Below are 24,568 nucleotides of genomic sequence, written 5' to 3' on the forward strand. Positions count from 1 at the left end.
ACTGTAATGTTCTAGCTGTAGTGTACGTGCTCTCTATCTAGCAAGTATAGTAATATACTGTAATGTTCTAGCAAGTATTGACTCATGAATGAACTAACTCATTGTATGGTATCGCGTTTTAGTAATAGTTCTAGTATTTTCCTAAACTACCCGTATGGTAGTTTACTAGTAATCTAACTGGTACGTATGGATATGGATGTATACCCTGTCTACCCAAGGGAATGGGATGAACTGGAAGGACCTTTTATGACTATATATGTACACATAATATATAGCTAATATTTAAACGACCTTCGGACGAGTACCCGATATCCCACCAGACCACATCTTAAGCGCGAAAAGGAAATAGGGTGGATAGCCTTCCTAAGTCTTTTAAGCATTTCTTATATAACTATACATATAGAGGCATGCAATTTATAATATAAAAGCATAAATAAGTTTTGTAAAACCTTTGAACATAATTATTATCTTAAGAAAAGATCGACTTGATGTCAATCTATAAAACTGTTTGAAGGCATGGGTTTGATAAAACGGTTTAGTATAAGGAAACATTTTTTTGAAACACAATTGTAAATAAGTTTGAAAAGTAATGTAAAGAGTAAAATGTACACAGAAATAAGGAGTTTTAAACATATAAAGTGTTTATGAAAGACATTTGAAGGAAACTGTTTAGTAAAACGGCTAATGAGTAGGCAATCATTTGAATGTTGCTTATTAATCACATGTGATTGATATAATAATTAGCATAATTCTACTTGTATCCCCCCCATAAAACATTTAAAAACAGTTTAAAACATTGATTAAGGCGTATGAACTCACCTGTGGTAAGTGGATCGGAAGGAAGTGTCGTATAAGTGCTTGGTGTCAAGTGAAGACTTAGACACGCACAAAGATCCTAATAACATATAAGGATATATGTATATTCACAATTAGTCTCTAAACAACTAATAAACAAATTTAAGACACTCTAGGACATTCTAAACACTTTATACAAGTGTTATACGTCTCAAGGGTTGCATCTAAGTGTTGTAGGGAAAGGCTAGTGTGTTTGGGGTCCAAGGGTAAACTCCCCTGGAGTTTACGGTTTTGATGGTCATGACACCAAGAGTTTACGGTAGTAAACTCTAGAGTTTACGGTCGTAAACTCTAGTCCTAATGACTAGGTGTTGTTTGGTGGTTTAACAAGCCTCTTGGAGCAATTCTACTAAGTGGTTTGGCCTTTGGAATGGACTAGGGCATCAAAACACCTCTTTTGAGGAGTTTACGGCCTCATGGCGTTTTCCCTTGGGTTCATAAACCGTAAACCCACATGGAAGAGTGTAAAGCCATGTCTTCAAGTCCCTAACACAATTAGGTAAGTGTATGAGCTAGTTTCTAAGCCTAAGGAAGGAAAATGACCAACTTAAACTCACTTTAGGGTGTTTACGGTTTTGGGAGATCCCCAAACCGTAAACCCCTATATTTGATGGTCTTTGATGTTTTTCTAGGTTTAAACTCAATGAGTAAGGAATTAAACATGTTAAGGAAGGTTTAAACATCAACCAGGGCTTAGATTTGAGGCTTAGACACACTTTGGTGTCATTTATGGTGTTTACGGCCCAAGAACATTCTTGGACCGTGAACACCTTCAATCTGGTGTTCTTGACATATTTTCGTGATGTTTAAATGTAGTACTAGCTGAAAATCACTCAAGGATAGAAGCACTTACTATTGGAAGGCTTGATTTGTGATAAAAGGCCAAGAACACTTAGTGTGTGTTCTTGGTGTTCTTGGTGTTTTTGAAAATCTAAACAAAACACATAAATGAATGGATGAATAGATGCACAAAAACTAGATTAAGTGTTTTACTAACTTGAAATGGTTAGAACACTTACAACTTTGAAGATTTGGAATTAAATCTTGGATGATACTTGAGAGGATATTTTGGAGTTTACTCTTTTGACTTTTGGGGAGTAAACACAAATGACTAACTTTTTGGGGAGTAAACTCATACATAGGCATGATTTTACGGTTTTGGTGATTTCTAAATCCAAAACATAAAAGTTTGGTCGGGTGTTTCTAATACGCGAAGTGTTTGCGGTTTTCAAAAATCAAAACCCGAGACGTCACTTTCTTTCACCCGTTCGCTTAAAAATAATATTAAAATAATCAAACGAATTTTATATTTCTTAAAAATAAGAACTAATGACATTGACTTATGATACGAAGGGGTTGACTTTTAGGGTTTGACCGAATGGAAATTTTGGGTTGTCACATCATCCCCCTGTTAAGGGAATTTCGTCCTGAAATTAGAATTTAGGTAAGGAAGTAGGTATGAATGATCGAGTCGAGAGGAGGGAACTTCCTAATCGATTGGTTCTAGCACTCCTAAGTGAAATCGGGTCCTCAGTTGGTATCCCAACGAACCTTCACTAACGGGCGATCACTTTGCTTCGTCCGCTTGACCTCTCGGTCGAGGGTCACTACAGTTCTAATACAAAGGCGAGGATCTTGACGAGTGGACTTACAAGAGTCCTAACGGAAAGGTATGGTTTCACGATCGAGACGCGAAGAGTAAAATGTACGTTGCTGAGTTCGCGGAGTAGGTCTAGTTTGTGCGAGCTACAGGACCGATTCTGGTAAGAATCCCGGAGGTCCTATCTATCTTGGATTTTGCTTTCCACGCGATACGAAGCGTATTAAGCCATTCCCAGAGTGAGTTTTTCCTAAAGAACTTGGTCTCTCACTTGGAGCTTCCAAGGGTTCTCTCTCTTGCTAAACTTCCCAGTCAAGGGCCACTCCTTGCTGGGTCAAAGTAGAAAGGGTTCCTATAATTTGCGAGGAGTTCTGAATGAACTATGACAGTAGGTCTGTAAGACCTAGAATGTGGCGAATTTCTGTCGGCATCTCTGGTGTCGACAAATTCTCAACGGTTTTGACAAATTGAAAGAGTACTCAAAATTTTCCACATCACTAATAGTGTGTCGTAGGAAATCTAACCCTTAATTTTCAAAAATCGTGTTTAGGGAACTTTGCGTAAGTTCATCCGACGGTAATGTTTCCATGGGTTCCTTCTTACTACGAGGGTAGATAAGTAAGTCGTTACATGGAGAATGACGAACTGATCCAACTAAGAAAGACGAACTCTATTCATTAAACTCATGAATACTATAGGCGTATTGGTCCTATCCGAAGGGTACCACTACGGATTTGAAGTGCCCGCATCGAGTTCGGAAGATTGTCTTTCGGACATCCTTCCCTAACACTCGAACTGGTGATATTCGGTTCTCAGACCCAGTTCTGAAAGTAATTCGTTCCTTGCGTTTGCTCAACCATTTCATCTATGCGAGGCAGTGATAACGATTTCTAATGAAAAATCTTGACGGAGTCCTCGATATCCGAGGTACATACGATGTAATCTGCCGATCTCTGGAAGAATAAGACCGGGGTTCTCCAGGGTGAGAAGCCTAGTCTTCTAATTCTATTTCTTCGTAGTTCGTTAAGTCGTCTGTATTGTTCTTGTATCTCCGTAGATGTTTAGACTGTAGGGCGATCTGTTTACGGGAGTCATACTGGGTTCTAAGTTTGTTCAAACGACGATGCGATTACTCGTAGACTTAGGCAGTTCTCCGTCTTGAAGTTCATATTAGAAATCATACATGTTTTCACAATCACAATCTCGTGTATAATAGTCATGTATAATTAAAACTGAAAAGGTAGTCGAATAACTGATTCTTCTTGAAGCTCGTATCCCAGTAGGGAAAAAGAAGTTAAAGTGGAATCATCAATTCTAAACCTGTAGAACCTTGATTACACATTACCCTTATGTATACCATCCTCAGCGATAGATCCACCGTATGAATCTTTGGGTTGAACTTGACGTACTGCACGAGTGGTACTTCGGGGATTCCTTCGGAAAGGAAAGAAATACAAGGTACTCCATGCCTGAGTACTTCGGTGTTCTGATATGACGGCTTTGCTGGAAGGGCGATTTCGAAGAAAGAGATGTACGTATGAAGCTGTTTTCATGAAGATCAAATTGAATCGAGTTGTATGATAGTGTCGGAATCATACTGAAACTTAAAGACATTAGATTTGAACATAAAACGTTTTACAGACAAAAAACAACTGTGCAACCATCAACAAAGTTACAATACTTTAGACTTACAACAAGACCATTGCTGCGAATTAGGTATACTACAAAAGGCAAGTATATGCAGCACGATCATCCTTATACTGACAGGATCTCGCAAAAGGTAAGATTCTAGTTGCACTAGTTTTGGATAGTTTATAAGTCTGTTACAACGAAACACATTAATTACAATAATGTGGGTTCCGGAGCAGGTTCTACCGTCAAGAAGGATTGCCCTATAGCAAAGATTTCTAGCGCAGATGGGAGGATTCTCAGGATCACAGCTGCAGGAGAGCCTACTCCGGAACCCTCGTCAATGTAACTTAGGTGTGTTGTTGTAACAGACTTATAAAGTATCCAGAACTAGTGCAACTATAGTATTACCTTTTGCGAGATCCTTTATGTATAAGGATTCTCGTGTTGTGTATAATTGTCTTTTGTAGTATATCTTATTCGCAGCAATAGTCTTGTGGCAAATCTGAAGTACTGTAACTCTGTTCATCATTGCACGGTTGTGTTTTGTTTGTAAAACGCCTTATGTTCAAATCTAATGTCTTTAAGTTTCAGTATGATTCCGACATTATCATACGACTCGAGTCAATTTGATCCTCACAAAAACAGCTTTATACGTACATCTCTTTCTTCTAATCACTTTTCCAGCGAAGCCGTCATATCAAAACACCGAAGTACTCATGCCAGGAGTACCTCTTAGTTATTTTTCCAAAGAAACCCCCAAAGTACCACTCGTGCAGTACGTCAAGTTCAATCCAAGGATTTATACGATTGATCTATCACTGAGGAATGTATGCATAAGAGTGATATATAATCAAGGTTCTGCAGGTTTAGAATTGATGATTCCACTTTAACTTCTTTTTCCCCCAGGGGATGTGAGCTTAAAGAAGAATCAATTATTCGACTACCTTTTCAATCTTAATTATATACGACTCGTATACAGGAAAAAGTGATTGTGAAACCACGTATGAATTCTAATATGAACTTCAGGACGGAGAACTGGCTAAGCCTACGAGAAATCGCATCGTCATGTGAACAAAATTAGAACCCAGTACGACTCCCGTAAACAGATCACCATATAGTTTAAACACCCACGAAGATACCAGAACATTACAAACAACTTAGAGAACTACACAGAAATAGAATTAGAAGACTAGGTTTCTCACCCTAGAGAACCCCGGTCATATTCTCCTAGAGATCGACGGATTGCATCGTATGTGCCTCGTATATCGAGGACTCCGTCAAGATTTTCATAGAAATCTTTATCTCTGCCTCGCATAGACGAAATGGTTGAGCAAACGCAAGGAAAGAATTACTTTCAGGAATGGACCAGAGATCCGAATATCACTAGTTCGAGTGTTAGGGAAAGATGTTCGGAAGACTATCTCCTGAACTCCATGCGGACACTTCAAGTCCGTAGTGATACCCTTCGGATAGGACCAATACGCCCACAGTTTTCATGAGCTAAATGAATAGGGTTACGTCTTTCTTACTTGGATCAGTTCGTCATTTCTCCACGTAATGACTTACTTATCTACCCTCATAGTAAGAAGAAAACCCATGGAAACATTTCCTACAGAGGAACTTTAGCGAAGTTCTCTAGGCACGAGTTTTGAAATTGAAGAGTCAAATTTCTATGACACACTGTAAGTAATGTGAGAAATTATGAGCACTCTTTCAATTTGTCAAAACCGTTGAGCATTTATCGACACCAGAGACGCCGACAGTCTTTTGCCAAATTCTAGGTCTTACCGACCTACCGTCTTAGTTCATTCAGAACTCCTCGAGAAATTATAGAAACTCGTACGACTTTGACCCAGCAAGGGGTGGCATTTGACTAGGAGGTTAAGCAAGAAAAGGAACCTTTGGAATTCCAAGTGAGTGACCAAGCTCTTTAGGTTAACTCACTCTGGGAATGGCTTAATACGCTTCGTATCGCGTGGAAAGCTAAATCCAATATAGTTAGGACCTCCGAGATTCTCATCAGAATCGGTCCTGTGCCTCGCACAAACTAGACCTACTCTGCGAACTCAGTAACGTACATCCGACTCTTTGCGTCTCGATCGTGAAACCATACCTTTCGTTAGGACTCTTGTAAGTCCACTCGTCAAGATACTCGCCTTCGTATTAGAACCGTAGTGACCCTCGACTGGGAGGTCAAGCGGACGAAGCAATGCCATCGCCAGTTAGTGAAGGTTCGTTGGAATGCCAACCAAGAACCCGATTTCACTTAAGTATGCTAGAACCAATCGATTAGGAAGTTTCCTCCTCACGACTCGATCATTCGTGCGTACTTCCTTGCCTAAATTCTAGTTTCAGGACGAAATTCCCTTCAACAGGGGGATGATGTGACAACCCGAAATTTCCATTCTGAACAAACCATATCAAGCCAATATATGTAGAATAGTTATAGTGAAAACTCAGATTTCGAGTATAAGTTTGGCAGTTTTCAGGATATTACACTTAAGGAGATATTAGGAGAGTGGATGCACTAGGGTTTTGTGCAACACTGTTATTCCAATACTCTAGGACATTAGAGTTCGTTCCAGGAATAAAAATATTTTCTGCCAAAAATATCTCCGGACTATAAATAGAATTTTGAACCAAATAGGTTCATTTGTTGGATTCCACTTAGAGAAAAGTCAAAATTCTCTCTAACGGATCTTCGGGTTTTTATCCCAAATTGTGAGTACTTCGATCTAGTTATGTTATATAGCTTAGATTGTGTTTAGAAACACCAATTACATATCAAATCTGTGAGATTCAGGAGTTTATCGCCCAAGAACGTTCTTGGAGAGTAAACTCCAATAAGTGGCTTAAATGCTACCTAGTCCTTTCCCCGTGATTTGTAACTACCTTAGACTTGTATGCTAGTGTGTATATGACTAGAAAACATCAAAATCGGATTAAGACCCCAAGATTTGGGAGTCTACCGCCCAAGAACACTTGGGCAGTAAACTCCATTTCAAGGTCCTAAAGGGTTCCAATGACCCTCAAAGCTTTAGAACTCAAACTAGAACCCACCATTGCATGCTTAGGACACCAAAATCTATTAGAATCATTGATGAAAGTGAGTTCACGGCCAAGGAGCTTCTTGGGCCGTGAACTCCATGTTTAAGGGTCAAAATGCCTTGAAAACCTTCCTTAAGCCAAGAGACAAATTATGACAAGTACCCTAGTGTGTTTGGGCTAGCAAACACCACTAAAACACCAAGAAAAGGGAGTTTACGGCCCAAGATATTTTAGGGCCGTGAACTCCAATATATGGTGCCAAATGGTGCCATAATTCCTCCTAAAGCCTTGAACAATTGCCTAGAACATATCCTATGTGAGTATGGGGCTTGAAAGCATCATAAACACCCTCCCAAGGGAGTTCATGGCGGTAAACTCCAAGGAAATATGGTCCCACGACCGTAAACTCCTTAAAGGAGTTAATATGACACCCAAACACTTGATTTAGCCTTGAACCAATTCACCACATGAGTTGTATAATTGTTAGACTTCATTTAGGGGCTTTGTTGAGAGTTTACGGCCAGGAGTTTACACCCCTGGGCCGTAAACACCAAGACATATGGTCATTTGACCATAAACTTCCATTAGAGGTGATATGTGCATATTTAATTCATATTAAGTATATATTTTTATTCATTTATTAGCTAAATTATTGCATTTTATGGACAAAAGGTACTTAAAAGTGTTCGAATTATATTTTCAGTCCAAAAATGAAGCTCGGAAGCAGAAGGAAGCAGGAGAAGCGGTTGAGAGATCAAGAATGGAATAAAGAAGAAAAACACCAAAAATAACCCCTACTCGGCGAGTAGGGTCGACTACTCGGCGAGTCCGATCGAAGAATCGAGAAGATAATGACTCGGGATCCCGGAGACTTATCACAATACGGGGACTGAGAGATGGACTCGACGAGTCGCCACCTGACTCGACAAGTCGATTCGTATATATAAAGATAACTCCTCAGAATGATAGAAGAGGAGTCTAGAACGATTCAGAAGAGTTTAGCTGCGATTGAGAAGGCAGAAAAACCCTAGAAGACGATGAAAGAAGCTAGAATTCAATCCCGGAGAGTAATTGAGGCAAAATTTCATCATTCCACTTATTCTTTTGTTTTATCATTATGGTTAAGCAATTTGAATTTGTTTGTTTGCTGTTATTTACTTCAGTTATGAGCTAAAACCTTTAGACTTCTGTTTGGGAATACAAAGTTGACAATATGGTTTGATTGATTGGTAGGATTAATTCTAAGTTGGTGAATTTTTGTTATTTTAGCTTGCTAAAGAACCTTGTGTGTGAATAATAATTAATTTTCTGTTAATAGGAAGATAATTGATTAGCATGAACATCTATTGATTATTAACCTCATATGCTATGTGATCACTATGCCATATGTCTAGGATTAATGAATATGAAACTAGAATTAATAAGAAAATTGAGTAAATCCATGTGCAAGCTTATAAGATGACCATCAAACAAGAAGTTAATTAAAAGAATAAATTAGTTAACTATTGCAAGTCTAACTTAACTCGAATAATTAATCTAGTGAATTTAATTAAATTAGACAATTGGCCACTGTTTAAGTTAGTTATTTGCTAATTATTAGGGTAGTGAATACGAATCTAATCACTTGAATCGGTAACCAACGAAAGAATTAATCCATTGCACCATTAACTTGAAATCAACCATAGAATCAACTAAGTTGAACTAAACAGAAGTTCCTTTCCAATTATTGAATCTAGTTAAGTCTTTATTGTCACACCCCAAAACCAAAAACGGCGGAAACGTTTTGGGGCGGAGGACATCATGTACAATATCACAACAATGAAAAGTAGTAAACAAGCAACAACACCATCCATTGCATTAATAATAGAATTATTATACAAGTATGTTCTATCAAATTTTGATAAACACTAAAGAATAAATCAAAATGAAAGATGAGTCTTGAACAAGAACTTGTCTTGGCCCCTTTATAGGTGTTTACGGCCCAAGAACTTGTCTTGGCCGTAAACTCCTCAATACTAGTGATTCCTTATGTTTTCTAGGCTATAAACACTTTAAATTACTTTTCCTAATTTAAGCCTAAGCCTTAGGAAGTGTTTGTGGCATTAAAACACCACTATTTAGAGTTTTCGGCCCATGAACCAAATGGCCATGTGTTTACGGCCATGAACACCCCTAGGTGTTGGTATTTTGATTGTTTTGGGTATTAGACACATCAAGGTAATGTGCTAGGCTAGTCTCTTGGCTAAATGAAGGATTTTAGGGCATTTTGGGCACTTAAACATGGAGTTCACGGCCCAAGAACCTCCTTGGCCGTGAACTCTCTTTTACCCTTGAATCTTAATTGTTTTGCTGTCCTAAATATGTAATGAAGGCTTCTAGTTTGAGTTCTAATGCTTTGAGTGTCATTGGAACCCTTTAGGACCTTAAAATGGAGTTTACTCCCCAAGTGTTCTTGGGCGGTAAACTCCCAAATCTTGGGTTATTAATCCGATTTTGATGTTTTCTAGTCGTATACACACTAGCATACAAGTCTAAGGTAGTTACAAGTCACGGGGAAAGGACTAGGTAGCATTTAAGCCACTTTTTGGAGTTTACTCCCCAAGAACGTTCTTGAGCGGTAAACTCCCGAATCTTGCAGATTTGCTATGTAATTGGCGTTTCTAAAAACAATCTAGGCTATATAAAATAACTAGATCAAAGTACTCACAATTTGGGATAAAAACCCGAAGATCCGTGAGAGAGAATTTTTGCTTTTCTCTAATTGGAATTCAACTAATGAACCAATTTGGTTCAGAATTCTATTTATAGTCCTGAGATATTTTTGGCAGAAAATATTTTTATTCCTGGAACGAACTCTAATGTCCTAGAGTATTGGAATAACAGTGTTGCACAAAACCCTAGTGCATCCACTCTCCTAATATCTCCTTAAGTGTAAAATCCTGAAAACTGCCAAACTTATACTCGAAATTTGAGTTTTCACTGTAACTGTTCTACTTCTATTGACTTCAAATGGTTTGTTCAGATTGGAAATTTCGGGTTGTCACATCATCCCCCTGTTGAAGGGAATTTCGTCCCGAAATTAGAATTTAGGCAAGGAAGTATGCACGAATGATCGAGTCATGAGGAGGAAACTTCCTAATCGATTGGTTCTAGCGCACCTAGTGAAATCAGGTTCTTGGTTGGATTCCCAACGAACCTTCACTAACATGCGATGGCGTTGCTTCGTCCGCTTGACCTCCCGGTCGAGGGTCACTACGGTTCTAATACGAAGGCGAGGATCTCGACGAGTGGACTTACAAGAGTCCTAACGGAAAGGTATGGTTTCACGATCAAGACTCTAAGTGTATAATGTACGTTACTGAGTTTGCGGAGTAGGTCTAGTTTGTGCCAGGCACAGGACCGATTCTGATAAGAATCTCGGAGGTCCTAACTATATTGGATTTAGCTTTCCACGCTTTACGAAGCGTATTAAGCCATTCCCAGAGTGAGTTAACCTAAAGAGTTTGGTCACTCACTTGGAATCTCCAAGGTTTCTTTTTCTTGATTAACTTCCCAGTCAAGGGCCACCCCTTGCTGGGTCAGAGTCGTAAAGGTTTCTGTAATTTGCGAGGAGTTCTGAATGAACTATGACAGTAGGTCGATAAGACCTAGAATTTGGTGAAAGACTGTCGGTGTCTCCGGTGTCGACAAATGCTCAACAGTTTTGACATATTGAAAAAGTACTCAAAACTTCCCACATTACTAACTGTGTGTCATAAGAATTCGACTCTTCAATTTCAAAACTCGTTCCTAGAGAACTTCGCTAAAATTTCCTCTGTAGGAATGTTTCCATGGGTTTTCTTCTTACTACGAGGGTAGATAAGTAAGTCATTACATGGGGAAGTGACGAACTGATCCAAGTAAGAAAGACGTACCCTACTCGTTTAGGTCATGAAAGTTATGGGGGTATTGGTCCTATCCGAAGGGTATCACTACGGACTCGAAGTGTCCACATCGAATTCGGAAGATAGTCTTCCGGACATCCTTCCCTAACACTCGAACTGGCGATATTCGGATCTCAGATCCATTCCTGGAAGTAGTTTCTTTCCTTGCATTTGCTCAACCATTTCATCTACGCGAGGTAGAGATTACGATCTCTAATGAAAATCTTGACGGAGTCCTCGATATCCGAGGCACATACGATGCAATCCGTCGATCTTTGGGAGAATAAGACTGGGGTTCTCCAGGGTGAAAAGCCTAGTCTTCTAATTCTCTTTCTGTGTAGTTCACTAAGTTGTCCGGGTTGTTCTTGTGTCTCCGTAGATGTTTAAGCTGTAGGGCGATCCGTTTATGGGATTCGTACTGGGTTCTAAGTTTGTTCACATGATGATGTTATTACTCGTAGTCTTAAGCAGTTCTCCGTCCTGAAGTTCATATTAGAATTCATACATGGTTTCACAATCACGATTTCGGGTATACGAGTCGCATATAATTAAGATTGAAAAGGTAGTCGAATAATTGATTCTTCTTTAAGCTCACATCCCATCAGGGAAAAAGAAGTTAAAGTGGAATCATCAATTCTAAACCTGTAGAAGCTTGATTATATATCACTCTTATGTATACCTTCCTTAGTGATAGATCAATCACATGAATCCTTGGATTAAACTTGACGTACTGCACGAGTGGTACTTCGGGGATTTCTTCGGAAAGAAAATAACTAGGAGGTACTCCTGGCATGAGTACTTCGGTGTTCTGATATGACGGCTTTGCTGGAAAAGTGATCTAGAAGAATGAGATGTACGCATAAAGTTGTTTTTGTGTGGATCAAATCGAATCGAGTTGTATGATAATGTCGAAATCATACTAAAACTTAAAGACATTAGATTTGAACATAAGACGTTTACAGACAAAACACAACCGTGCAACCATGAACAGAGTTACAGTACTTAGATTTACCACTAGACTATTGCTGCGAATAAGATATACTACAAAAGAAAAGTATACGCAACACGAGAATCCTTAAACAGACAGGATCTCGCAAAAGGTAAGACTCTGGTTGCACTAGTTCTAGATAGTTTATACGTCTGTTACAACAAAATGCCTAAATTACATTTAACGAGGATTCCGGTGCAGGCTCTCCTACAGCTGTGATCCTGAGAATTTTCCCATCGGCGCCAGAGTTCTGTGTTATCCGGCAATCCTTCTTGAGGTGTCCAATGTCACCGCATTGGTGACATATCTGGACAGCACCAACTTTGGTGGTAGCAGTGAAGTGTCGAGTCGGATTTATGGGGATATGGGTTCTTTCCTTGATTTCCTTCTTCGGGCAATCTCTTTTATAGTGCCCAAACTCACCACAATTATAGCAAACTAGGCTTGCCCCAGTGGTGGAGGTAGTTCTACAGAAACGAGCAATGTGCCCCATCTTGTTGCAATTATCGCATTGCAATTCTCGACACATTCCCTCGTGGTGGTAGTTGCATCGGTCGCACTTCGGGAGTGTTCCTTTGTAGGGTCTGCTCGGTACGGGAACGGCAGGGGTTTCCGCTTGCTGTTGTTGTATAGCCAGCCTTTGGGATCTCTTACGTTCTTTCCGGGCCTAACGCTTTCGTTTCTTGTTCTCTGCTTTTCGGCTTTGCGAGCCTGTGACTGTTACTGTTTGACGACTTCTTGGATGGATACCATGATTGGAAACTTCATTCCCATCAGCAGCATTGACTGTGCTGATAGCGCTACAGTGCGCAAGGACCGCGGTTACGGCAGCCACCACGACAGCTGTAACTACTGTTTGAAAGGTAGCGGCGTCCATAGGAAAAGCGGAGGTTTCCTTGTTCGACTGATTGCTTCCGGATGATGACATGATTCTGTAACACGAAAGATAAGGATTTTGTGAGCGATTCTGGTTGACCCTAGATGTACTTAGATTGTTCCAGAAAAGAGTAAGACTATGTTCTCGAATGTTTGACCTACATCCCTATGATGCAGTCCTAGTACGGAATGGAAGTATGTTCGCGAAGGTTCACCTACATCCCTATGATGCAGTATTTGTAATGGGTAGAAGTAAGTTCGTAGAATGGTCTCAAAACGTTTGTTGTGCCAGCCGAGGTATCGTGGGTTGGTGAATAACATGATCCAACCACTGAAAGAGACATGGAAATGTCTCCAGATCTAACTTGCTATAGTCCAATGACTTGACTAAAGCAGGTTTCAGATAGACTCCAATGAGAGTACGATAAGAGTATTTGAATGAAGAATGACACAGAAGTTAGCCGGCTGTCAATATCTTGCATATTCACAATGTAAAGATTCAGGAAAATGACCTTGTAAAGGTCTTACATCGTATCCCCAGAAGATAGTTCCTGACAGCATAAGGACCTAACTAAAAGTACTTACAATACAAGATAATTTCATAGAAAATGCCACATCAGGCAACGACAGAAAATGATTACTTTCTAACAAGGGAAGCAAAGTAAAGAGTCTACTACTGACGACGGTCACCCCTCTAGTGAACTCTCAGTTCAGCCAGTTGACGTTCTACATCAAGTAGGTGTCTTTCGTACACCCTCTGGTGTACTCAGAGCTCTATGACTTCGGCTCGTGATTCAGCCAGTGCTTGCAGCAGGGTTTCATGGTTTCTCTCTGATCTCTCGCGAGCATCTTCTAGACGAATGGTGTGGAGGGTATGCATTCTCGCATTGGTGACAACTTCGGTAATCTGATGTAGGGCTGTCCTGCCTTGAATCTCATTTCGGGTCACTCTGCGGACCAAGATTGGCAAGACTCTATCTGTTGAGCCTCCATTGTTCAAGTCGCAAAAGCTTCGGTCGCCATTAAATGGCATGGGCTGATCTTGTCCTTGGCTCCATGTTTCCAAGCATTCCACTCACTCAGGGGGTCGGGCCATGAAAAGCCGGACGAGGGTTAGGAATTGGAAAGGGAGCTGCTCGAGGTAGGTTCTCAACCTCTGGTTCGGAGTTAACATCATACGAAAGGTCTTCATCATGGTGATCATTCAAGGGGATAGGATGATCATTCTCTGGTTCTTCTCCAAACCAACCAACTATGACTTCGTTCGGAAGATACTGGTTGCCGAGGGGATGGAGCCCATCTATGTTTTCTATGCAAGAATTTAGGGTAAGAGAATAATTATTAGACGAACTATCTAGATAATTATTTAGAAAACCTTCATTAGTTACATCGCTATTTGTGAAGTGCATACTAGCTATGTGTAATCTAAACAGGATAGACCTTCGAATAAGTGATCTTAACTCCAAATTCACACAGAATAGGGGTAAAGAAAATTTCCACAAATTCTCAGTCTATAATATCCTAATTACATATAGCCTTAGTGTATCCACTTAGCAACTATCAACTTAGTAATGAAGATCCCGTTTTAGTTCTCAAGTATAAAGTACTTATAGTAACACCAAATACTCCTATAGTATTTTAATTTTAATGTTATGTTCTATTGTTCTCATTGTGGTAGTGTTGGTAAGATTTTAGCATTGTTGCAACCACACAATTAAACTTAGGCACATGCTAGTCAACCCTCAGATAATATAGGTGATCAGGCTATATCTTCCCAGTTTTGACCATATGCCTCTAAGCCCACTTGTGCTGCCCAACAATCGTACGTAATTCTTTTGTACTGTTCTAGTGACACTGATTTTAGTATGAATGCAGGCACGTATACTTACTTAAATATTTTATTATTTAAAGTATAAACTCTTGGTTAGAGTATTTTTAATCCCTTATGTATTCATAGTTAGTATATCGTTTATGGGCTGGTATACTTAATTCACTATAAACAATGCTCTGATACCAATCTGTCACGCCCCAAAACCAAGAACGGCGGAAACGTTCTGGGCCGGAGGACGTCATGTACAGTATCACAACAATGAAAAGTAGTAAACAAGCAACAACATCATCCATTGCATTAATAATAGAATTATTATACAAGTATGATCTATCAAAATTTGATAAACACTAAAGCATAAATCAAAATGAAAGATGAGTCTTGAACAAGCTCCATCTTCCTTTCTCCTTGCATCGGTACCTGTCTGTGATGACCTGAGGATACAAGTAATTTTGAAAGCGAGTATCAGCTTTGAAGCTGGTGAGATCATAAGTATTTAGTGTCTTAATTTGTATGTAAGAATTTGTATGTAAGAATTCGTATATGAACTGTAAGTATGAAAATGTTTGTAAAAGAACTGTAAACGTTTGAAAAACCCTAGGAATCCCTATGATTCCTACTATTATAATTGGAAGTCTTCTACCAAGACTTAACTGATTCTCTATGTAGTCTTCTACCAAGACTTAACTGTTCCATATGTTCGTCTCTTGTAAAAGTGTGTAATTTTTCCCAAGTGTAACTATCGTTATCAAAATATAGTTTTTACATTTATAGTTTAAGTGAAAAGATCACTAAATATATGTACAGGGAAAATTAATGTAGTACTAGAACGTAGCGCTATAAGAACTACTGTTGTACTAATTACCTTAAACCGGATTTATATTAAGGCATTATGTGATAAATTGCACCATACTATCGACTAGTAACAACGACATATGAATGGTCGTAATAACGGAATGACGTTTGGCACCCGCAGACCTGCAGGTCCGGCTGTAGCTAGCAGCAAGGTGTAGGATTGTCAATCCAGTATAGATCTATACACAAACTCACGCTCTCCCTCCAAGAGACTCTGGCAACAACTCGGGTAATGACATTTAAGTCATGCTCCGATTTAAATCACAATAATTAACGTATTCTTGTATATGTAATGTAATGAACTGTTCTAGCTGTAATGTACGTGCTCTCTACCTAGCAAGTATAGTAATGTAATCAATCTTGTATAGTTGTATATGTTCCATTCCTAGTATCATAGTATATGTAATGTACTGTAATGTTCTAGAAAGTATTGACTCATGAATGAACTGACTCATTGTATGATATCGCGTTCTAGTAATGGTTCTAGTATCTTCCTAAACTACCGATATGGTAGTTTACTAGTAATCTAACTGGTACGTATGGATATGGATATATACCCTTGCTACCCAAGGGCATGGGATGAACTGGAAGGACCTTTTATGACTATATATGTACACATAATATATAACTAATATTTAAACGACCTTCGGACAAGTACCCGATATCCCACCAGACCACATCTCAAGCACGAAAAGGAAGTAGGGTGGATAGCCTTCCTAAGTCTTTTAAACATTTCTTATATAACTATACATATAGAGGCATGCAATTTATAATATAAAAGCATAAATAAGTTTTGTAAAACATTTGAAACATAATTATTATTTTAAGAAAATATCGACTTGATGTCAACCTATAAAACAATTTGAAGGCATGGGTTTGATAAAACAGTTTAGTATAAAGAAACATTTGTTTGAAACACAATTGTAAATAAGTTTGAAATGCGATATACAGAGTAAAATATACAGTGTAATAAGGAGTTTAAAACATATAAAATGTTTATAAAAATCATTTGAAGGAAACTGTTTGGTAAAACGGCTAATGAGTACCCAAATCTTTTGAATGTTGTATATTAATCACATGCGATTGGTGAAATAACTAGCATAATACTACTTATTAATCACATGTGATTGATATAATAACTAGCATGATTCGACTTGTATCCCCCCCCCATAAAACATTTAAAAATAGTTTAAAACATTAGTTAAGGGGTATGAACTCACTTGCAGTAAGTGACTGGAATTGAACGGACTGTTATCGTAAGGAAGGATCGGGCAAGTGCTTGGTGTCAAGTGAAGACTTTAGACACACACAATGATCCTAATTACATATGAAGACATATGTATAAAAATAATTAGTGATTAAAAACACTAATTATACAAGTATAAACATTTAAACGCGAGGAAAACACTTTTGGTCAAGTGCTAGGAGGCTAATGGGTTGCAACAAAGGAGTGCAATACCTCAAATGGGAGTTTAAGGTCTAATGACCATGTTCTTTGGAGTTTACGGCCCAGGGTAGTAAGCTCCTGGCCGTAAACTCTCAACCAAGTCCCTAAATGGTGTCTACCAATTATACAACTCATGTGGTGATATGTTTCAAGGCTATAACAAGTGTTTGGGTGCCATATTAACTCCTTTGGGGAGTTTATGGCCCAGAGACCATATTCCCATGGATTTTACGGCCGTAAACTCCGTTGGGAGGGTTTTTATGGTGTTTTCAAGTCTCAAACATTTCTAGGTAATGATCTATGTTGGTTTCAAGGCATAAGGAAGGAGTTAGGGTGTCATTTGACCCCTTTATAGGTGTTTACGGCCCAAGAACTTGTCTTGGTCGTAAACTCCTCAATACTAGTGATTTCTTATGTTTTCTAGGCTATAAACACTTTAAAGTACTTTTCCTAATTTAAGCCTGAGCCTTAGGAAGTGTTTGTGGCATCAAAACACCCATATTTAGAGTTTTCGGCCCATGAACCAAATGGCCATGTGTTTACGGCTGTGAACATTCCTAGGTGTTGGTATTTTGATTGTTTTGGGTATTAGACACATCAAGGTAATGTGCTAGGCTAGTCTCTTGGCTAAATGAAGGCTTTTAGGGCATTTTGGGCACTTAAACATGGATTTCACGGCCCAAGAACCTCCTTGGCCGTGAACTCTCTTTTACCCTTGAATCTTAATTGTTTTGTTGTCCTAAATATGTAATGAAGGCTTCTAGTTTGAGTTCTAATGCTTTGAGGGTCATTGGAACCCTTTAGGACCTTAAAATGGAGTTTACTCCCCAAGTGTTCTTGGGCAGTAAACTCCCAAATCTTGGGTTATTAATCCGATTTCGATGTTTTCTAGTCGTATACACACTAGCATACAAGTCTAAGGTAGTTACAAGTCACGGGGAAAGGACTAGGTAGCATTTAAGCCGCTTTTTGGAGTTTACTCCCCAAGAACGTTCTTGAGCGGTAAACTCCTGAATCTTGCAGATTTGCTATGTAATTGGCGTTTCTAAAAACAATCTAAGCTATATAAAATAACTAGATCGAAGTACTCACAATTTGGGATAAAAACCCGAAGATCCGTGAGAGAGAATTTTGGCTTTTCTCTAATTGGAATTCAACTAATGAACCAATTTGGTTCAGAATTCTATTTATAGTCCTAAGATATTTTTGGCAGAAAATATTTTTATTCCTGGAACGAACTCTAATGTCCTAGAGTATTGGAATAACAGTGTTGCACAAAACCCTAGTGCATCCACTCTCCTAATATCTCCTTAAGTGTAAAATCCTGAAAACTGCCAAACTTATACTCAAAATTTGAGTTTTCACTGTAACTGTTCTACTTCTATTGGCTTCAAACGGTTTGTTCAGAATGGAAATTTTGGGTTGTCACATTTATTTTCTAGTTCTTAATTTAGTAATAGTTAGTAAGTTTCTAGTCTTGTAAAACTAGATAAAACCCCTATTTATTAATTAACTTAGATAAAATTAGTTTTTAATTTTAATTTACCGTTCCCTGTGATCGATACCCTGCTTATTTAGCTATACCACAATTGATAGGTTCACTGCCTTTTGTGTGTTATTTGATAATTAAAAGTAGGTTTAAAACTAAGTGAGTTTGCACACATCAAGTTTTTGGCGCCGTTGCCGGGGAACAGTTCAAAATTAACATTAAATTCTAGTTTAATCGATCCTTTGTGTGGGATTTATCTTACACAAGGTTATTTAAGAAGCAATTCAGTAAGTAGAATTAGTTTTATTACAATTTCGTTTTTATAGTAACGAGAAATTTTCTTTTCTGTTTTTGCCTTAAACTTGCCGAGTGCACTCGTGCCGACTCGTCGAGTACATCGTTGTTTCAGTTTTAATTTTTTATTTTATTTTTGTTCTTTTTACGCGTTTTCTGTTTTTTTACAGTTGTTTCATGAACCGAGGATCTGATACACCTCTGGTCCCCCCTCTTGAAAACCCGGAATCCGTGCTAAGGAAGAGCAAGGGCAAAGCCGTTGGAGAATCCGCTTCGTCAAAGAACTCGCCACTCAAAAACCTCAAGTCCGTTTTCAGCAAGAAGAGGAGCAGCAAATCCGGAGCATCCAATTCGGAGCATCCATTTAGCAGACAAGACAATAATTCATCCACAAGGCGTTTGTGAGGATCTCCTTATAAAAGTAGACAAGTTTATATTTCCGGTAGATTTTGTGGTGGTTGACATGGAAGAAGACCCCAAAATTCCAATCATTTTGGGGAGATCATTTTTAAACACCGCATGTGCCTTGATTGATGTATGCGGGTCTACATTAACATTGAGGGTGGGTGATGAGTCCGTAAGATTTAAAGCTATGCCAGAAGCCAAGCAAGAGGAGGAAAGAAAAGAAAACATCTCATTGATCCAATTGGATGATGAGATATTACAAAAAGAACTTGAACTTTTGCAAAAAGAAGATCCAACCAAGTTTTTGATACATTCTGGAGAGGTTGGAGATGTTAACAAGGACTTGGAGGAGTTAGAAAAGCTACTGGAAGAAGCCGACTCAGAAAACAACCAAGAAATGGTGGAATACGATCAGACTCGACGAGTCCAGTCGAATTTGATAATAAATTGGACGGTTTGGATCTACTGGTTGCTAGTCCTCTATATAATCTAGGTTTGGAAATTTTTCCTCATTCTTTAGGAGAACAAACAGAAAAAGAAGACATGGATATGGAAGTTCAACACACTTATATAGCATGTCTTAATGCAATTACAGTTGATGATGGGGTGAGCACAGAGAAAGAAGAGGAGGCAAAAGAAAGGAGGATGGAAGTTGATCAACCATTCATTACCAAACCTAGAGCACGCACCTTCACAAAATATGAAGTAATTCAGTTTGAAGGAAAAGAAGTGAAAAGGAAGGTGAAAACGCATGGGGTAAAGAAGAAAAAGAGGAGAATGGAAGCCCAAACAGCTGAGGAGGATACTGTGAAAAAGAAGAGAGAAGAAGCAAAACGGGCTTACAAAAAGAAGATTCACGCTTACAAAACAAAGTACAAACCACAAAAGGCTAGGTGTGCATTCCCGATGCTGGAAGATGACGAAACATAGACGGGAAGGAGTCCAACTAACGACTCTTTAAAAAGAAGTGTTTGGCGGGAGGCAACCCGTTATTTAGAGTTTGCTTTCTTTTATTTTTTTTGTTTAAAATTTTTCCTTCGTTATTAGATTGTTAATTCTCCAATTCGTCGGACATGTCTTCTTGAGAGTGTGCATGGGCTAAGTGTGGGCTGAAATGATTCTTTAGATAAATGACAAAAATTTTAAGAAAAATTATGATTTTTTTTCAAGAAACTCGCCGAGTCTGACCGTGACTCGACGAGTCCATATATATTTAAGAAAAAAATTGACATCGCGACTAGACTCGCCGAGTCTGACCCCGACTCGACGAGTCGGTATTATTTACAGAAAAAAATAATGTTGAAATTACTTTTACAACCTTTAACTAGGGTTTTAACCCTAATGAATCAGTTTCTTTTCCACACACACACTCGCCGTGCGCCTTTCTCTCAACTCTCTCTCAATCATTCAAGTGTTCTTCCATTTTTCTTCGAATTTCTCAAGTTTCATCAAAAAAAGGTAACGAATTTCTTCCTCTTTTCTGTTAAAAGCATGAGTTTAAGGCTATCTATAATGTGAATTGCATAGAAAGAACCGATTTTGAATAAAATTGGATTTCTAGGGTTTCGATTTTTCAAAGATTATGATGTTTTGCATGTTTATTCTTGCCTAAAAAACTTATATACATGTTTCTAGACAAAACCCTTGAAGAAATTTCGAGATTTCCTGGTCCAATTTAGACCGACCCGCCGACTGAGTCGTGCAATTTGTGCGACTCGCCGAGTCGTACATGGACTCGACGAGTCAAGTCGGGGAACATATGCATGACGTTTCTTTTAATTATACTTTGTGTTTCTGGGTTTTGTGTCTTTGTTTTGCAGAAAAGATGTTCAGTAGGGGGCAAAGTTCTGGGGGACACCAAAGTGGCTTTCCTTGGTTAAATTTCCCACAAATTGAGTCCGCTTCAACAATGCGGAAGTGGAAGAAAAAGTTAGCCGACATAAAGAAGAAGGAAATAAATGTGCCCAACAGGATAGATTGGGATTGGTTGCAAGGAGTACGCTATGAAGAGGAGCTTGCTCCGTATCTTTTAAAGGAGTTTACCCACGAAGGAGAAACAATGAGTTGTGATGGGTGGAGCCGGGTCTTTCGAATCCAAGAGCCGGTGTACTTGGAGCTATGCCTAGAATTCTTCTCCACAATATCTTTCACGGGGGAGTGGATTGTTATCACCCAACAAGTTTCAGTTTCTGTCTTGGGGGTGAATTTCATCAATGTTCCGTGCTCGACCTTGCCTGTCGATTGGGAATTAATGACCAGCCTTTGGTCTCAACAGATATCTTTCGGGCCTTTTTGGGGGCAATCCCACATGGTGTTTCCCGATGGAGTTACTAGCACGAGGTGGTGGAACACGATTGGTAACAAAGTTTATATTCCACAATCGGCACAAGAAGGGAGCATCCGATCACCTACGCACCGCCTTATTCATCGTCTCATTTCATCCACTATTAACCAAAGGAAGGATGATGACAAGGTTTCTAACCTTGATGTCTTCTATTTATGGAGCATTATCACACCCAGCATTTTTTGCAATATTCAATGGTGTTTGGCTTCATATCTATCAGAGGGTGCGGTTAAGGATCGCAAAACTTCTCGAATCAATGGTGGTATGTTTGTCACCCGGCTAGCCAACTCATTTGGGTTGATGACCCGTGGTGCATGGAACTTTATGACGATGATTCCTACGCCTCCATTCAATCCAATTCTTTTCCGGCGGGCCAGGATTATTGATAATTATGGTGGTGGTCATTATGCTATCCCGCATGATGATCCAGTTGTTGGTCCCGAAGCACTGGGGAGGAGGGTTCGTTCGAGGAGGGAGCGGGATGTGGAGGAAGAACCGCCGGTGATTCCGGTTGATAATGAAGAAGTACCAATGGATTGGTACAATGTGGAGATGAGGCGGCTACAAGATCAAATGGCACGGGGCATTAATTTTAGCAACCAATCACATATCCGGCTTTTCGATCATTTCAACAAACCGCATATTGATGGCGGTAACTTTCCGTACATTCCATCATGGGACGAGGTGATTAGTTCAAGAAGGAGTGGCGCGGGTGGAAGTGGAACAGCAGCGGATCATGACGAGGAGGATTGATTTCTTTTCATTTTTGAACAATTTTCAATTTTTATGTTTTTGTTTTTTTTATTTGGTTGGTTTGAATGTGTTTAGACTTTTTACTGTTTTGTTTAATGTGTGGTTGCTTTGATTATTTTTCAGAATTGAATTAGGAATGCTTGCATAGGAGAGTTAAAGTTCTAGAGTCGAAAGGGTTATAAGAGTGACAGAGAGTCAAGGAAGGGAAGCATTAGAGTCAAACTATCGAGTCCGGTCCTTAGGGACATGAGCGAGTGAGTCCAGAAGTGAGGAGAAAATGTTGAATATTTATTGGAGGCTGGCATATGTGCAGAATGTAATTTTTTTCGTCCATCGGTCTACTCGTCGAGTGCAATAAACTGACTCGACGAGTTGGCTTGTATTCTAACACACATAAAGATGTCCGCGCTTATACTCGACGAGTCACGTATACGACTCGACGAGTCATCAGTTTTTAACCGAAGGGCACTGCTGATTTGATGTTGATAAGAGTACCACTTGACCATTTATTCTTCCTATATTGATTCCTGAAGGTCTTACACTGTTTTTCCGTGTATTTGGAGCGACCCACACGAGATTTGACACCCAAGGCATGGATGAGATGTTACCATGTCTAAAGTCAATTGAAGTTGAAGCTAAAATGAAAGTGACCAACCTATCCACTGCTATCCCAGGGGAGTTTGTTCCAATTCCCTCTTTATTCTCTTTTTATGTTTTTATCATGCATAATATGCAATGAGGGCATTGCATAAAATAAGTGTGGGGTAGGGGGTTGGTTACATATTAGAAAATTTAGAGTCTTAATTTAGGTTAATTTTTAAATTTTGTTGCATATTAAAAATATTACTTAGGACTTAATTTAGAAAATTTTGGTAAAAGTGAAATTAGGATCCCATGTTAGAGTTGTGTTGATAATTGCATGAAGACCCAAATGTTTAGTTGAGCCTATATACGTTGTAGTGCATTTGTGGATTCCTTATTCTAGTGAAATCATGGGACAAAAACACGACTCTGCTCAGCCTGAAGGATGCAATATGTTTAGCAGCCTAAACCTGAAATGTATCCAGGAAGATTATTATCGTTAGCCAATAAAGGTTGAGATTGAGCGCCCCTGCTTAATCATGTAGGGATTTGAGTGAAAAAAAAAAGTGAGGTACATGTAAAAACAAGAGAGAGAATTACAAGAAAAGTTGAAGAATTTTTGGAGCATCAAAGTTAAGTATGAAATTAGAAGATCAAAATTTCGAAGATTAAAAAAAAAAAAAAGTTGAAGATACCAAAAATCAAACAATAAAGGTGGTGAATTCAAAGAGATCAAAGATCAAATTACCAAAGGAAGTGAAGAATTCAAAAGAGCTCCATGGAGGTATCGAAAAAGTTGTAATTCTAGATTATGTATGCTTGGGTTGCTCAATTAAAAACACCTTGAGGGTAAGAGGTTTTCTGCGGATGGATTCGGAGGGTTGCATAAAATGAGCATAGTTCGGGGTGAGTAGGCGAGTGTTTATGAGGATTGTGAGTATTTGGAGTACGGGAGGTCCTTAGGAAAAATTTTAGACACAAACGCATGCGTTGCGGTCTTGGCGTAATGGTTAGGTTAAATTGGAGTTGTCATATATGATTCTAATGTTTTAAATCTTAGTTTTGCTTGGGGGCAAGCAAAAGTCAAGTGTGGGGTATTTTGATATGTGCATATTTAATTCATATTAAGTATAGATTTTTATTCATTTATTAGCTAAATTATTGCATTTTATGGACAAAAGGTACGTAAAAGTGTTCGAATTATATTTTCAGTCCAAAAATGAAGCTCAGAAGCAGAAGGAAGCAGGAGAAGCGGTTGAGAGATCAAGAATGGAACAAAGAAGAAAAACACCAAAAATAACACCTACTCGGCGAGTAGGGTCGACTACTCGGCGAGTCCGATCGAAGAATCGAGAAGATAATGACTCGGGATGCCGGTGACTTATCACAATACGGGGACTGAGAGATGGACTCGACGAGTCGCCACCTGACTCGACGAGTCGATTCGTATATATAAAGATAACTCCTCAGAATGATAGAAGAGGAGTCTGGAACGATTCAGAAGAGTTTAGCTGCGATTGAGAAGGCAGAAAAACCTTAGAAGACGACGAAAGAAGCTAGAATTCAATCCCGGAGAGTAATTGAGGCAAAATTTCATCATTCCACTTATTCTTTTGTTTTATCATTATGATTAAGCAATTTGACTTTGT

Source organism: Lactuca sativa, chromosome 8 (genome assembly GCF_002870075.4).
Source record: "Lactuca sativa cultivar Salinas chromosome 8, Lsat_Salinas_v11, whole genome shotgun sequence".
Classification (NCBI taxonomy): Eukaryota; Viridiplantae; Streptophyta; class Magnoliopsida; order Asterales; family Asteraceae; genus Lactuca; species Lactuca sativa.